The 15,340-nt window shown below is 38.7% G+C and overlaps 1 pseudogene; it reads left to right on the forward strand.

Moving 5' to 3' along the window:
• Positions 1-15,078, forward strand: part of LOC133155357 (cGMP-inhibited 3',5'-cyclic phosphodiesterase 3A-like) — a 30,998-nt pseudogene extending 15,920 nt beyond the window's left edge.
• Positions 15,079-15,340: the final 262 nt, after the last annotated feature.

Genomic DNA, 15,340 nt, shown 5'->3' on the forward strand with positions numbered 1-15,340 from the left:
ATGTAACTAAACAATGATGCACGTGCCTTTGAAGGGCTTTTTAATGTTTTACAAGACCAGCGCTTCAAAATGTATGCAGGCACTTTAGGCGGCAAGGGAACTAAATAAAGCGTATGATGCAAGGCAAGAACGGCCTACCGGGAAAGTAGCTTTAACACTGCATGAATGCACACAAACATGGAGCTCAATGAAAGGCTGGCTCACCGACAGTATATGCGGGTTCTCATTTAGTAAGGGGTAAATCGATAATTAAGATCACTACTGCTGCTCCGTTGAATGAAAGTGCCTTGAGGAGAGCGCTTTGTTAACTTGATTTAGCTATTCCCTGTGTTTATAAAGGAAACAGGACAATATTGTAAGAGGAGAATATTGTTCTGGGCTTAAGTGCTATTAAAGGGGACATTAAGTCTAAAATGCTCTTTACAATATTATGTTCAAAATCCACCACCTTTTTTTCCTATTTGGAATCTATAAATGTTACGTGTGTATGTTTTTTGGCAAGACGTTTAAGAGCGTTGTGGTTGCTTCATTGTTTTGTAACGTTTGTGTAGTTGTAGCTCAACTCAACATGATTTTCAGAGCAGCTGATGTAATATCCTTCTTTCTTTTAATCACTAAATTACCAACAATAATTGGTGAATAAAAAGTAATCGGGGAAAATTGTTTTGTAATACATTTTATTGTAAATAAATATCCAATTAATTCATGGAAGAATCAATAGAATAATTGATTCTATTCGATAGGGAGAGCCATACCAGTTTTTGAGTGTTCAACATTTGAGGTATTACTGTATTTGTCTTTTGTGCATTGGCAGCGTATCAGGCGAAGCCTTCCCCCAGGGTTGTTGCGGAGAATCTCATCAACATGGACCACGACCACGTCAGCCACTGGGCTACCTGCCATAGAGCCCGGTCCTGTACGAAGAGACCGCTCAGCTAGCATCAAATACACCACAGAAAGGTAATGCCATCATTACATGTAATTGTTGGATGGGATTAATGATTGATCTATCTGTTTTTTTTTTTAACTCATTAATTCAGTGAATCATGGAGAAACTCAGTCATGTCAACCATCTCCAAAAGCCGCTCCATGTCTGCCTCCTGTGCTGCGTCCATCACATTGAACCACTTCTACAGCAAACCGCTGAGCAAACCAGGTGGGTGAAAAGGTCAAGCTATAAAAATAAATCATCGACAATTTGCAATGACAATGTTGAATTAAAGGATTAGGATTTGTCTTTGTTAGAAATACTGTCAGGACACACTGTATATATTTGGACACATCTCATAATCGGTCACAAACAGTTTGGGAGGTCTTCCTTTTCCAGCATGACCGTGGCTGGATGCACAAAGCAATGTCAATAAAGGCAAGCTTACGAGGTGACTTTGGTGTGGGGGAGCTTAAAAGCCTTGACATTAAACCCATCAAATAGGTTTGGGATGAACTAAAACCGGGCGACCTCTGTTCAAGCCAGAACCTCTCTTCTAATAACAGTGACATTTGAGCACATCTGCTCTTTTGGATGAATGGAGAAAATTCTATAAAACATTCCTTACAAGGCTTCTGTGTCAGAAGCAAGTGCCCACTTGTCTTTGTAGTGTCACATAAAGTTGGTTAATCTCTCCTACAGGTTTCACCCGCTCCAACGTATCACCTCTGGGCTCTCCATGTCCATCACCCCCTGTTCAGGGAAGTCCCGTCTCCAGCCCAACTATCAAGACATGTTTAGTTCAGCTTCCCGAGATTACTGGGCCGCTGACAGAGCAGAGCCGTGGCTGTGTGGCTTCCAAGAGTCACCACCGAGCCTTAACTCACAGCCAGAGCGCCCCAAGCTCCACCACCCCTCATTGGCGACCTCCGCCACTCTGTAGCAGGTAAATACAGCTTCACACAACAATATTAGCAGCATTTGCCACATTAATTGTCTTCCAAGATTATTGGGACAGTGAGTCCAATTCCTTTATAGTATAGTTCAGTTTCTTTATTTTATACTTTTTATTTTTTGTGTCACCTAATACCAATGGTCAATGTTTTAAACAAAAATAAAATAAGAAAATAGCATGTGATTATTTTATTGCAAGTTTACATTACATGAGATTATGTCCATGACATTGACCCGTATTTTTATTTTTACATTATTTCAATGTTGACATAAATGGTGCATCAAAAGATGAACATATACAATGCGGTATATCTAAATGAGAATACTAGAACAGTCTGTGAGGAAATGAGTCACTCAAAGAGGACAGGAAATGAGTCAGTAATCACTGAATGATCACGATCAAATAATGTGCATCCTCTGCTCTCATCATCAGCTGCGGCAGGCCGTTCAACAATCGACTGAACCACGGGGTAGAATCTATTGTCAAGGTAGACCGACTACCCCGTCCAGGTAAACAGATTTATGCTTGCATACATTTCAGATACGTTTGGCTATTCTGCACAAGACGATGATCATTGCTTTTTTTAATACATACAAATGAATCTCCTTAAATCTAGCTCCTGCATGTAGGATCAGTGGGAAACACAAACCCCTCTAACATAATGAGGAATCCTCATGTAGATTATTTTTCCAATTGTATTTCTGCTATTAAAAAGTTTGCAAGGAGACTATTAATGTCATTCTTACTAAATCGTTTTATCACACCAGTGCTGACTGCATATTCCGTGTTCCTGTCAGATGAGCGTGCGGTTGCCTCATCGGACTACGACAGCACCTATGACAGCACTTACGAGACCAACCACAGTGACAGCAGCGACTTTGCACAGAATGAGGAAGACGCCGAAGCAGGCAAGAAGACGTCGGAGCTAAGAGAAGGCTGCCGGGAATATCCGTCGGAGAGCATCGTTCTGCATCCCCTCCTGCCGTCCCCTGAGGTTGGCAAACAGGTTTTACATGGTAGTGAGACAAAAACATGTTTCATTTCTCAACATGTCTGTCTCACAAGTCTGTGGTTCAGGGTCAAATCTCGGCTCACGCAGCCTTTCCGTGTGTGGATTGCATGTTTTGCCTGTGGTGCATTGGATGTCTTCGCTAATTTGGCTTCCTCTCCTTGGCTCCTCTCTCATAAGACAAACATACATGTTAGGTTAATTAAGACTAAATTGCCCATAAGTGCCAATATGGTTGTTTGTATGTGGCATTACGATTGGCTTACGACCAGTTCAGGGTGTACTCTAACCCAACGAGAATCGAGTTTCATGGTTTAATATGATTATTTATACAATTTTCCATTCTTTTGTTGTGTTTTGTTTTTAAATTTAAAATCACGCCATGAGGCATTACCGTAGCAATCAATACAGCCAGAACTTTATTTTGCACATAACCTTGAGACATTTTGCCTCAGGAAGTATTTGATATTCTATGGCTGGTTCAGCTTCGGCATACAAACACTGGGCACTCTGTTTGCTGCAATAGCTACAAGGCTCATTGATTTAGACAGCGGAAGTGGTCAAGCTAAGGCAAATATTTTCCTCAAAAGTTAGTCCCTGGAGTCTTCAAGATGCTTCGCTCCCACCAAGCATGCTCTCTCGTCCTGTTGCTGTTGATAGTTTACACATGTAGGACAGTGAATTTACTTTGCAAATTTATTGGTTATATTCACGCTGGTTCCGGAAAGCGTGACGTCATAGTCGTAGATAATCACATTTTATCCTGCTGACCATCTAAGCAAGGTAGAACAGAACACATAGAAAATTATCATGTAGGACCAATGGTCAAGTATATTTGAGTTGTAAATTCATTTCAAATGCAAATAATGAAAATATAATAGCTTGTAATTGGCCACTACTGGTTTTTTTTGTTTTTTAATGATTTTGCCTTCACACACAGAAAAGCTGATCCTGGCCCCGGAGCCACTGGTGATTGCCCCGGTTTGGAACCCTTCATGAGTCAACTCAACAAATGGAATTTTCCAATTTTCAATCTGTGGGAGAGGACTCACCGGAAAAACAGGTTGCATTCTCAGCCAGTAAGAATAATTAAATCTTTCTGTAGTCTCTGTTACAATTCATCTCTATAAGAACATATCAACACATGGACAGAATATGTAATGTGTATATTGGCTGAAAAGAAAGAGCTTACAAATACAACCAATATGCGTTTTAAATGTGACCATTTAATTTTTAGTAAATACACTGAAAACTTGGCTGAACATAATGGTAACTAACAAGACACATGCTTATAGTTCCACAAAGTGATTCCGCAAAACTACCGCCACAGTATAAACATATCGGTAAATACAAAACTCTCTGTCAGCGTCAATCAAAACGACCATGATTACCTTTTGCAAAGAGCTTCAGGAAGTTTTTTTTAGATGAAACTCAACAACAAATCCTCTGTAACGATTGCTTACTTTAGTGAAGGTAATTTGTTTGTGTGTGTGTGTTTTTGACCTGTGTGGCATGTGTCCCAGGTGTCTTACAGGCTCTTTGAAGACACGGGCCTGTTTGAGACCTTCAGATTCCTGTGGCAGAGTTCATGAACTCTTTCACGCTTTGGAGAATGGATATAGAGATATCCCGTGTGAGTAGACATTCCTATTTTATTATTGCCAAGCTTGTTTTATTGCTTTCCTCCGTGAAACAAAAACACTTAAAGGGGCAGTTGGGATCTTGCAAAAATAATGAGAAAGTGGTTGAAGCAGGTATGACAATTATGACGCTCATCACAGTCATATTAGAACTAAAGTGTTTATTTATTTATTTTTAATAAAATTGAGCTGTAAGCACTCAGTAGTAGAAAATGTGAATACTCAGATGGGGCCAGGTGGGAGGCTGTGTAATTTGTAGCTCCAGCTTGTACATAATGCATTGACTGCCCTCATGCTGCTCATGATAGATCTAGAACAGGATCCATGCCACTGATGTCCTGCATAGCAGTTGGTACCTCACCACGCAAACCTGTGCCCACCCTCCCCACGCTCCTGACATGAGAACGCATACACAATGGTGAAAAGCATTTTTGGTAGTTACTAATTTGCCATCCACTTTCCATGCGCTGCTTAAGAGCTGCATTTTCCTTTTTTTTCTTTCTACCTGTAGACCCGGCAAATGGCATAACCCCTGGTACTACGGCTTTCTGTCATCCAAGATGCAGTCCTTGCTGGAGGAAGAAAAGCTACGGGCTCCTTGTCATGGCCTAATTCCGGGTCATGGAACTGATGGCCTTGTATGTAGCTGCCGCCATGCACGATTACGACCATCCCCCGGAAAGAACCAATGCTCCTAGTAGCAACCAGATGCACCACAGGTAAATGTGCTGAAGTATCATTATTGGCTTTGGATGAAGAAAAGTAAAAAATTGTTATGTTTTCCCCACTGTAGGCTCTCCCTATATAATGACCCGTTCTGTCTTGGAAAACCACCACGCTGCTTCTGCATGGATCTCTTCATGTCTCGACCAGGAGTACATCTTCCTGGTAACCTTGAACATGTTGAGATTCATAAAACGCTTCCGATTCCTTGTCATTGAAGCCAATCCTGGCTACCGACTTAAAAGCACTTTGACTTCCTTGCATGAGTTTAAATGCTAAGGTAAAACAAGGACAATTCGCAAACTTCTATATCTTTGTGGGAACAGTTTGGGGAGGGGCCCTTTTTATTTTGATTGAATGTTCACAATATTATTTTTTAATTGTCTGTGTATGTTGGTGTCTGTCCAGACAAGTCCCTAATAAATTGCTGGGCATTCTTCATTCTTCCTAATACCATACATTGCTGTCTGTTTTCCTGTACATTGTACCCAGGTGGGTGACGAAGGGATGTCTGGTATTGACTGGACAAAAACGAAAACGACGATTTGCTGGTTTGCCAGATGTGCATCAAGCTCGCTGATGTCAATGGACCGCTGAAAGTGTAAGGAGCTGCACCTTGCAATGGACTGAGGGGATCGTCAATGAGTTCTACAGAACATGTATGATTCTAAACCTCTGCAACTTCCTTCACATTGTTTAGCTATAGAATCCGAGACAGAAAACCTTCAGATTAAAAGTGGGGGTTGTCAGCCAGGGTCAATATTGTGTCCCTTTGAACTTGTATGTGGAAATTCATTCACTGGACACTTCTTAAGGACACAAAAATGTCATACATTATATTTCGTACACTATAATTTGCAAAAACAAACAAAAAGGCTTATCATATAGATATAACCTGTAGTTTTTATTGACAGGCATTTTCTTTACAAACATATTTCTGAAATATTTTTAAATGAGCTTTTTATGTTAACAAAAATTGGGGCAAAAATACTAAAGGCAGAATTTTTGGAACAGGTTTTTTGTATTAGATCGAGTAGATTAAACCCCAAGTCAGCTAGCAGTGCACGGTGAGTGCACATGCATCTTAAATTGCTCCATGTGAGTGTGTGAAAGTGCTTAAGAGGCTCACTTGAACAGAAGAGAAAATTCACCTGCCTTTTTACTCAATCTATTTTTTGATTCGTATGCCTTTGTGTGACTTCATGCCTTGTGTTGGTTGGTTCTTTGAACAAGTGATGTTCTTGCAAGGCTCATTTGTGCACCAGTAGAAAACATCTATGTCTTGATTTAAAATATTATATTTTATCACTAACGAGGGGTTCGGTGAATGCGCATAATGAAACTGTGCGGTTCGGTACCCCTATCAAGGTTAAGAACCACTGCCCTGGGTGGGACCAGGGTTTCCTTTCCCTGGTCTGAGGAAACAGCTCAATTTAAAATTGGCTCCATCTAGTAGAAAGCTCGGGCGGAGTATGGACGAGGACCGTCTTCCTCAAGGGGGGGTCTTACCCCACAGAAGTGGCTTATGATTATAGTTCTTTCTTTCCCTTTCTTCTTCTTTCTATACCTTTCTTTCTTCTTCTCTTCTCTTCTTCTTTCTTCTTCTTTCTCTTTCTCTTCTTTCTTCTTCTTCTTATCTTTCTTTTCTTTCTTTCTTTCTTTCTTTCTTCTTTCTTCTTCTTATACAACCAATGGGCAAATACATATTTGAAATAATGCTCTGCAATTGTATTGCGATTGCTCTGTAATACATGATTCATATTTATACATTTTGACAGCATGCAACTCTATTCATGAGGTATTAAAATATAATTTTGTAATTTTGTAATTTTTCAACATTTGTCCATATATTACACAGATGCAGCTCTTACATGAACCATGTGTGCGTGCATTGCTGGCTCCAGGTTTTCAGTTGCCATAGCGATCAGTAGCTCTTTCCTTTATGTTTTCCACAATAATTGCATTTGTACTGACTGACGTAAAAAAAAAAAAACTTAACACGGAGTACCACAAATTGACTCAAAGTGAAACATAGAAACACAAACTAATGTCAATGACTTGAAGAATATTGTAAATTGGAAAAAACCATGTTCATATGGGAAATCTGTTACATGCAATCATCATAGCTATGCGATGATGGCCATCCATTGTTCAGTTATGTCTTTGTTCCAACTACAAAAACAGGAAAAAACACAATAAACATGCAAGGACAATGGAGGAACCAGATGTCTTTTTTTTAAGTTTGTCTTGATAAATCCTGTACAACTAAATAAATTATGTGATTGAATATATCGCAATTAGTATGGAGGGTTATTTGGTGATGCGGACTCAATACTTTCCATTTTAACTCGTTGTTGAGCTCGCCAATCAGTTATAGCTTCCTCTAACGGATACATGACCTACTTTAAAAGACTCAGACAGTCATGTGGTGCTGCACAAGACTACCTAATGTTCCTGTTAGTGCAAATCAGCAGAGCAGTGAAAATTCAAACATGTTAAATTATCAAGATATATTAGATATGCATTATTCCACAACTTAACATGAAACTAAACAATGTGTAAAGGCACAATTAGGTGGATTTACACCACTGCAGTTTAAAATTGTAAAACATTCTGATGTTTGGGTGGGGTGGGCAGTTATGGTTGTGAATGTATTAATCAAAGTCATTCAAGGTGCACAATTGAAACCCTAGGAAACAATTAAGTGTTGTTTATGGTTAGACAAGGTACACATTTCTGTACACTTATCTTTTGCATGTAAAGATGCAAACAAGCAGTCTCAGCTGACGTGAACGCCTTTTGAAAAGCCACTGTTGGAATGCGGTTTTGATTGAACCTAGAGTAATACCAAGTTTTGCACACCTTTCTAGGGGGATGAAGAAGCAAGCCTGGGCCTTCCCATTAGCCCGTTCATGGACCCGCTCAGCACCACAGCTTGCTAAACTACAAGAATCATTCATCACTCATATAGTGGGACCCCTTTGTTCCTCGATACGATTCGGCCGCTCTAATGCCCGGTGAGGGGTTGACCTGCGGATTGGGCAGGTGGAGCAAGAAGAGGCAAACGAGGGTCACGATATAGAGAGATGAACAGGGAGATTTGGGTGAGGAGCATACATCCCCCCTGGTTCTGACTCTCCCCGTATGACACCTCTCGTTTTATTCACGTACCTCTCTCGTTGTACTTGTTGTGCGTTCCAGTTATTCTGTTGCAAGTTTTCAATTACAGCCTTGGCATTCAACTACTGACTGCCGGATTATATTATTGCAATCAATTTACTCGTCTATCTAATTGTGTAGAAAATTAAATTAACCAGGTCACAATTGCGCTAGTGTTTTCATTTGAAGCTCCTGAACATCCATTTGCTATTTTGCTTATCATTATTAGGGTCACGGGTGAGCAGGAGACTGTATCTGGTCGTCAGCCAATCATATGGACAAACAAGGATTTACACTCCTATGGACCATTTAGAGTCTTCTCTCTAGTCGTCTCCTCCTCTGGTTGCTACAGTAGATAGTTGTACAGAGGAACGTGCAATTGTTGAGAAGAACGACAACTCAAATTATCTTTTAGAATCAGAATTTGTTTCAATGTTTGTTTGAAAGATATCATTACACAAAACCGTCTAAACTAGTTTCTGTCACAAAGAAAAGGGTGGGCACTGGTGTACTGTGTTGAAAAAATTATCAATACATCATCAGTAAAATATCAACTACATCATTTTTTGATCAACTGTAGCTCGACTGTTTATCATATTAAGCTTTACTCCTAAAATCAATCCTTACTGTACTACATCGAGGGTATTTGGTCCCACTATATCAAATGTATTTTTCTAGTTACGGTCATAAACGTGTGTTGATCGATATATAAAGGAGAAGTCATTGGAATTGCATTTTCTGAACCTTGTGTCATGTCTTACAGAGAGGCATAAGACAAAGAAGGAAAGCAGGAGGAAAGTGTTCTGCCAGATTACACAGCACCTTCTGGAGAACCACGAAATGTGGAAGAGAGTCATTGCTGCAGAAGTTCAGGAGGACACTTTGAAAGAGGACTCAAATGGTCTTAGCACCTCCACTGACCCAATCACAGCCATTAATGAGGAAGAGGAGGAACAAGCAAGCAAAGAGGAGGAAGATTTGACTGAATGCTTTGATAAAAGCGAAGAGGTGCCAACTGCAGAAGATGAGGACGGCCTCTCACTTTCAGAGACGTCAGGCGGGAAGGAGGAAGAATCCGAGTGACAATATGAACAATGGCCTCCTTCTAAACCAGGAATTTATTTAACGTTGTCTGTTTATTCTTCTAACTCTTAATATGGTAGCCAGCACATCACTTTGACACAACACTGTAGCAGATGTTTTGTGCCTAACAAAAAAAAAAACAGGGTTTCTGTCCAGATTATTTTGGAGGAGCTGAGAAGTGACCTCGGTGGACAAGGAGAGGAAAAAGAAACACTTTATTTATTTGATCCATGTTATCCAGTCCTTATCTAGCCTGCCTTTTTTTCTATATATGCACAACAACATATTTTCACTAAATTCCTCCATCAATAACATCGAGCAGTGGCGTGCCAAGCACAGTGGATCGTCGTGACGAGTGCATGAAAATTAATTTGAGTAAATTAGTAATTCCGCTGCCGTTCACAATTTCGTCACTAGGGTGGGTGAGTGGATGCCCCTCCCTTAGGTGGATGCCCAATCCCAGATGACCCTCCACCATCACTACCACCACTCAACCTCCCCTTTGCATGCCGCTGCATCTGAGTCTGAGTAGACTTCCCCTTGTAGACAATGGGATAAAAGCCAGGGAAAAAGGTGTTTCCACTGAAGCTTGGCAATGTGGAAAAATGTATTACAGAAAAACAAGGGGTTGAACATCACATGGGCGTACATAGACTGAATTTTTATATGCACATACAGTTCGACAGGACAAACATGTTTTTTTACACAGTGGACAAAATAGGATGTTCATCAAAGACCCCTCTAAAAGCTTTACCTCCCATCAAAGAAAAACGATACAATGTTTTACTTTGTGTTGAGATGCATGTTTCCTCCCACAACACATTGAAAGGTCACACATCTCAGGAAGGAAGAGAAACAAAACAAAGATGACCTTATTACTTTCCAACACTTCTTGCCTGCTTTAAATGATTTATTTTTATTATTATTGATTTAATTTATTACCATGTCCATACATGTTATTCACTTTAGAACAAAACCCATAACGGAAACAAGATAAATGATCATATACTTAATAGTAATTATAGTTCTTCCTTCTGGTTCCTAAACAAATTTTATGTCGCGAGGCTTTTCTGTTTATACCTTAGAATGCTAATTAAAACATTTATGAATGGTGCAATATATTAAACAAGGACAAAATTGCTGGTACCCTCCCACCAACAAAAAACAAACACTGGTCACTGAAATGAAGGCAACAAATGGATATTTTTAGCTCAGGGGCGAATGATGACGTTCCACCGTATAAAATGTTTTTTTCCCTGCTGTCTTATAATTTACTTTCTAACTATAAAGTAGCAAAAAGCTAGCGGCGGCCGAAAACTTCTGCCTGGCACTGTATGTCAGGGTGCTTTGTGGCAAATACAAATGTCGCAGCTACCATGCATGATGTTTTATTGGAGCTGAAGGTTTATGCAACCATCATCTGTACTGCTTATCTTGTTCACAATCCTGAGGAGGTGGAGACTATCCCAGGAGATGTAGAGAGAGGCAGGGTACACTACCATGCAGTGATTACCTGTCAATCACAACAAGACCAGCACTTAGAGAGCATTCACATTTCACACAAGCCTAAACATTCATGATTTTGGAAGGCAGTCAATTTGGGAAATTGGCTGTTAGCTCAGGATGTGAAGTTTTAAGATTTAGCGTGATGATTTTGGTAGACCCACTTGAAGCAGTTAAATAACACAGATGCAGTTTGAGTACGTTCTGATGCTTTGAAGCAGACTGGTTATCCATTATTTATCCATTTTTCCTTTGCTGAGATATTTCCCTCTCTACAAAGTGGTTATCAATTTATTAAAGACTTTCCGTTCAGCAATATGGGCAGGTTCTACAGCACTCAGGGTCACCAAGCCATACTGTCAAATATGAGTCAACTTGATTGAATGATCCCTTTGTAGTCGTTCATGAAAATGAAAAGTTGTATTTGTCAGCTTCAGTGTAATTGCTTCATCAATGTGAAACGCTGTTGGAAACAAGGGAGGAACTACTCAACGCTACAATTCAAACAGCTTAATTGCAACCTCTTAAAGGTCAATAAGTACAAGACTTCAACTCTGCAGTAATCACAGTACTAAGCTTACAAAAAGCCCTAAGTAACAAAAGGTGCTCTCAGTCTTCCCATGAACAATGATTGCCTTGCATTTGTATTCCTTTTATCACCAAGATATGTTTGGAACTATTTGATGACAGCTATCAGAAAAGCCAGAGAGCTGAGTTTATAATGTAACCATTAAATCAGCAGCACACTGCTCTTACCGTAATCAAGCACGTTTTTTGCAGGATATTTTATCCAGGTGGAAAGTTACTTAAACACTGCTTTTAAAATCTCACACTTGGGAAAATAGTTAGCAAATGAGATTTTAAGACTAAAAATAAAAATCCATTCAACGGGTAAGTTTCTGGAAACTGAACTGCCCTACCGTGACCCAATTACTTAAGTCAATTAGTGTTTCTCCATCAGTAATACTTTCTAATTCATGAGCTGGATCCATTGCACAGTTCTTAACATGCCAATTGTGCAAAGGAGAGCTAAGCTGTGTAACACATTGCCCCTGACTGCCTATCCCCAAGGCTTGACAATTGGTTTTTTTTGTTGTTGATGTTTTTTTAAACCAAATCTCTGTCCAAAGAAAGCTGACTGTCCATGTTCAAAGGGAACAGAGGTGTTTTATTTATTTACAAGAACCCGGAAACAAACAACATAAAAAAGGAACGCAACTTGGCAAAAGACAAATGCCGCGTGATACCTACGTATATTCCAGGTGTCCAGATTCCGTGCCAACATAACTGGGTGCCATTGTATCAGAAGCATATGCAGCAACAGCCATCGACAGTATACCAGACCTTCCAATAACATGAGTTATCATGTTTAGAATAGAAATGTAATTTTTTCTTGCTGTAATTTTTAAAACTCACTGACTAATCAGACTGCTGCGCAAGCGTGCTGCCTCCCATGTAGATTGAATACAAAAATATGAGCTCCAAGCTCTGTGCACTGTATATACCCTTTTCACTGTGCAATATATTAATGCCTCACTTCGCAATCTAATGTGCATATTATCGTCACGGCACTGTTTCATCAAGTGTGCCACTTGTATTCCCCCAAAGCCCCCGTTTCTTGTGGGCTCAAGTTGGTCTGATCTGCCTCACAAACTGTGCACTACCCAGAACACTTAAAAAAAGCTGTGACATACTTTGCTGTTGTTGACGAACTGGTTCAAAATGTTCTCGCATGTTTCTCACTACGTTGCTGTGATACTTTGGAGGCAGAATGAGCCAGCTCATCCACGTTGCCTCATTCAGGCCGAAGAAGATTATAGTGTGAATGCTAACATCTACAGTCTTACAAGAACCTTCTATTTGCCACATTATTTTTAAAATTCCCATTAGAGTATAAGGCAACCATCCTTATGTTTTTCCATGTGTTCAAATGACTTCTTGTTTAGAAAAGAGTAGAAATAACTTGGTGCCCCAGGCAGGAGGCAGTGGCTGGCTATTTTAAGTTAAGTTACATGAAAAGCTGAATTATGTAGGACAAGGGAATATCAGTGCAAGGATAAAAGGAAACAAATAGTTCAACTATGATGTTAAATCTATAATGTAACATATATAAAGTTGCAGTGTTAGAAGAAAAAGCTGGAATGTTATGAGCATGAAGTTGCAATAGTATGATAAAAGCTATTTAAGAAGAGGCGTACTGAGAGAATACTGCTGTAATGTGAGAAAAAGTTGCCATGTTATGAGAGTAGCAATACAAAATAAGCGTCACCCAAAAGAAATGTAGCTAATATTACGTGAATGAAATTGTAATGTTATCAGCATAACGTTGCAGTGATATCAAAATGGATTCAGAATGTTACGAGAGAAAAAGTCATGTAAAATGAATAATAAAGTTATCATAGTTGAAAACGTGTAGTAATGCAAGGATTAGATGATAAATGATAAATTAGATGAAAAAGGCAGAACATTCCAAAAATATATCATAATATTTTCGGAGAAAAGGTATAGTGTCTCAAAAATTAAATTACATGAGATAAATGTATTATGACTAAAATAAAAAGAAAATTAACAAGTAAATGTTTATTCTATTTATTTTTTTACTTAACAGCCTAAAGATAACAGACAGCATGCCTTGATCTAACATCACCTAACAAAGACAAAACCAAATACTGTCTGAATTCTAAATGTTTTGTCCATGTTGATCTTAATTGATAAAAGACGTGCACTCTTAAAGTCATGCGACGTCTGAAAATATGATTTAGAATATTATGCTGCACATAGCTGTGTACTACGTCGCGCACACAGGAATGGCTTTCCGATTTAGTTTCCTAAATGACAATTTGCTTGTAAATTCTTGTGGGAATGTGTTAAATGTGTAAAAATTGCCAATATTCTTCTTTGGTGCTTAACATGAAATAGCTCCTGGCTCCAATGAATAGGAAAACCAAAACTCAATTGCTTTTCGATTGTTACATGTACCTGTCTTCTTTAATCTGCTGTTGAAATGTTCACACTACTAAACTACAAACTACTTCCACTTACGAAAGTTATTGATTTTCTTTGGAATTAATTAGAAGAAGGAGATTGCCGCATACTTGATCAGAAACCCTAAAGACCTGTAGAGCCGTATTTTTTCTTTGTGATTTGCATACAGGGAACCGTAAAAAGGAGTGCATTTCAGTTGGCTTCTGTTCTGTCAGTGTAATCCAGACGCAATGAAGTGCACAACCGTTACTGTGATAAAACAGTAATTCTCAGAGCAGAATCCGGTTGTTTGGTGTTTATAGATATTGTTGTTTGTTGTGCCATACCATGTTCATATGACTTGTATGAATGCTACATTGTTTGTTGAAACCAAAACAAACATTTCAATGCGGCTGGTTATGTTTGTGTTTCTCTGATCTCCTATAGCAGGCACTTGCACTCACAATACACACACGTAGCAATACTTACAGGATGGGGAAGCTGTCTGATGTACTCGTATTTGTTTCAGTGGAATATAGAATTTTATTCCTTGATCTTGTTTGACTTTGTATCGAAACAAAAACTATATATATACTGTACATATTGAAAAGGTATTCTATATCGAAAAACATTTTAGAAAAATGTTTATTTTTACTGTTTTTTGTAATTTAGACACAATACTGTAGCTCCTCTATTGCCAGACTTACTGGAAGTGCCTCTTCAAAATGTATTACAAAGTAACTATACGATATTAAAGGATTATTAGACCATGTCACTAGAAAAGCAGTGTTGATGTTGTAATGTGACTATTGTTGAATTACATGATTTATAAATACTGCAAGTGCCTTGGTCCTGTTTCCATAATAATACACAGTTGACATGATATTTTTTTAAACATACAGCTCAGTCAACTTGAATGTGCCCCACCATAATACCTGATGCTGTAGAATAATGACAATACAGGAGTAGAGTATCATGTGGTTATACGTATTCCATTGTAGATAATGTATCACCTATCAATAATTTTCAATATAGTGAAATCCTAAACTTACAAAGTCTCTGCAGTGAGACGATATTAGTTCAATCATTTTATTAAAACATATAAAAACAAGACTCAAAGGAAAGCAGTTAAGCAGCAATAGAAGAGTTAAGAAAATGTTCATACTTTCATACTGTATACTTTAATGCTCAATAAATATAATGTATATGATAAGATATATTATAATATGTGATGTTTATCAGTTAGGGTTTATCAGCATCTCTCTCTCTCTGTGTAGATAGATAGATAGATAGATAGATAGATAGATAGATAGATAGATAGATAGATAGATAGATAGATAGATAGATAGATAGATAGATAGATAGATAGATAGATA

The sequence above is a fragment of the Syngnathus typhle genome, linkage group LG6 (genome assembly GCF_033458585.1).
Source record: "Syngnathus typhle isolate RoL2023-S1 ecotype Sweden linkage group LG6, RoL_Styp_1.0, whole genome shotgun sequence".
Taxonomy (NCBI): Eukaryota; Metazoa; Chordata; class Actinopteri; order Syngnathiformes; family Syngnathidae; genus Syngnathus; species Syngnathus typhle.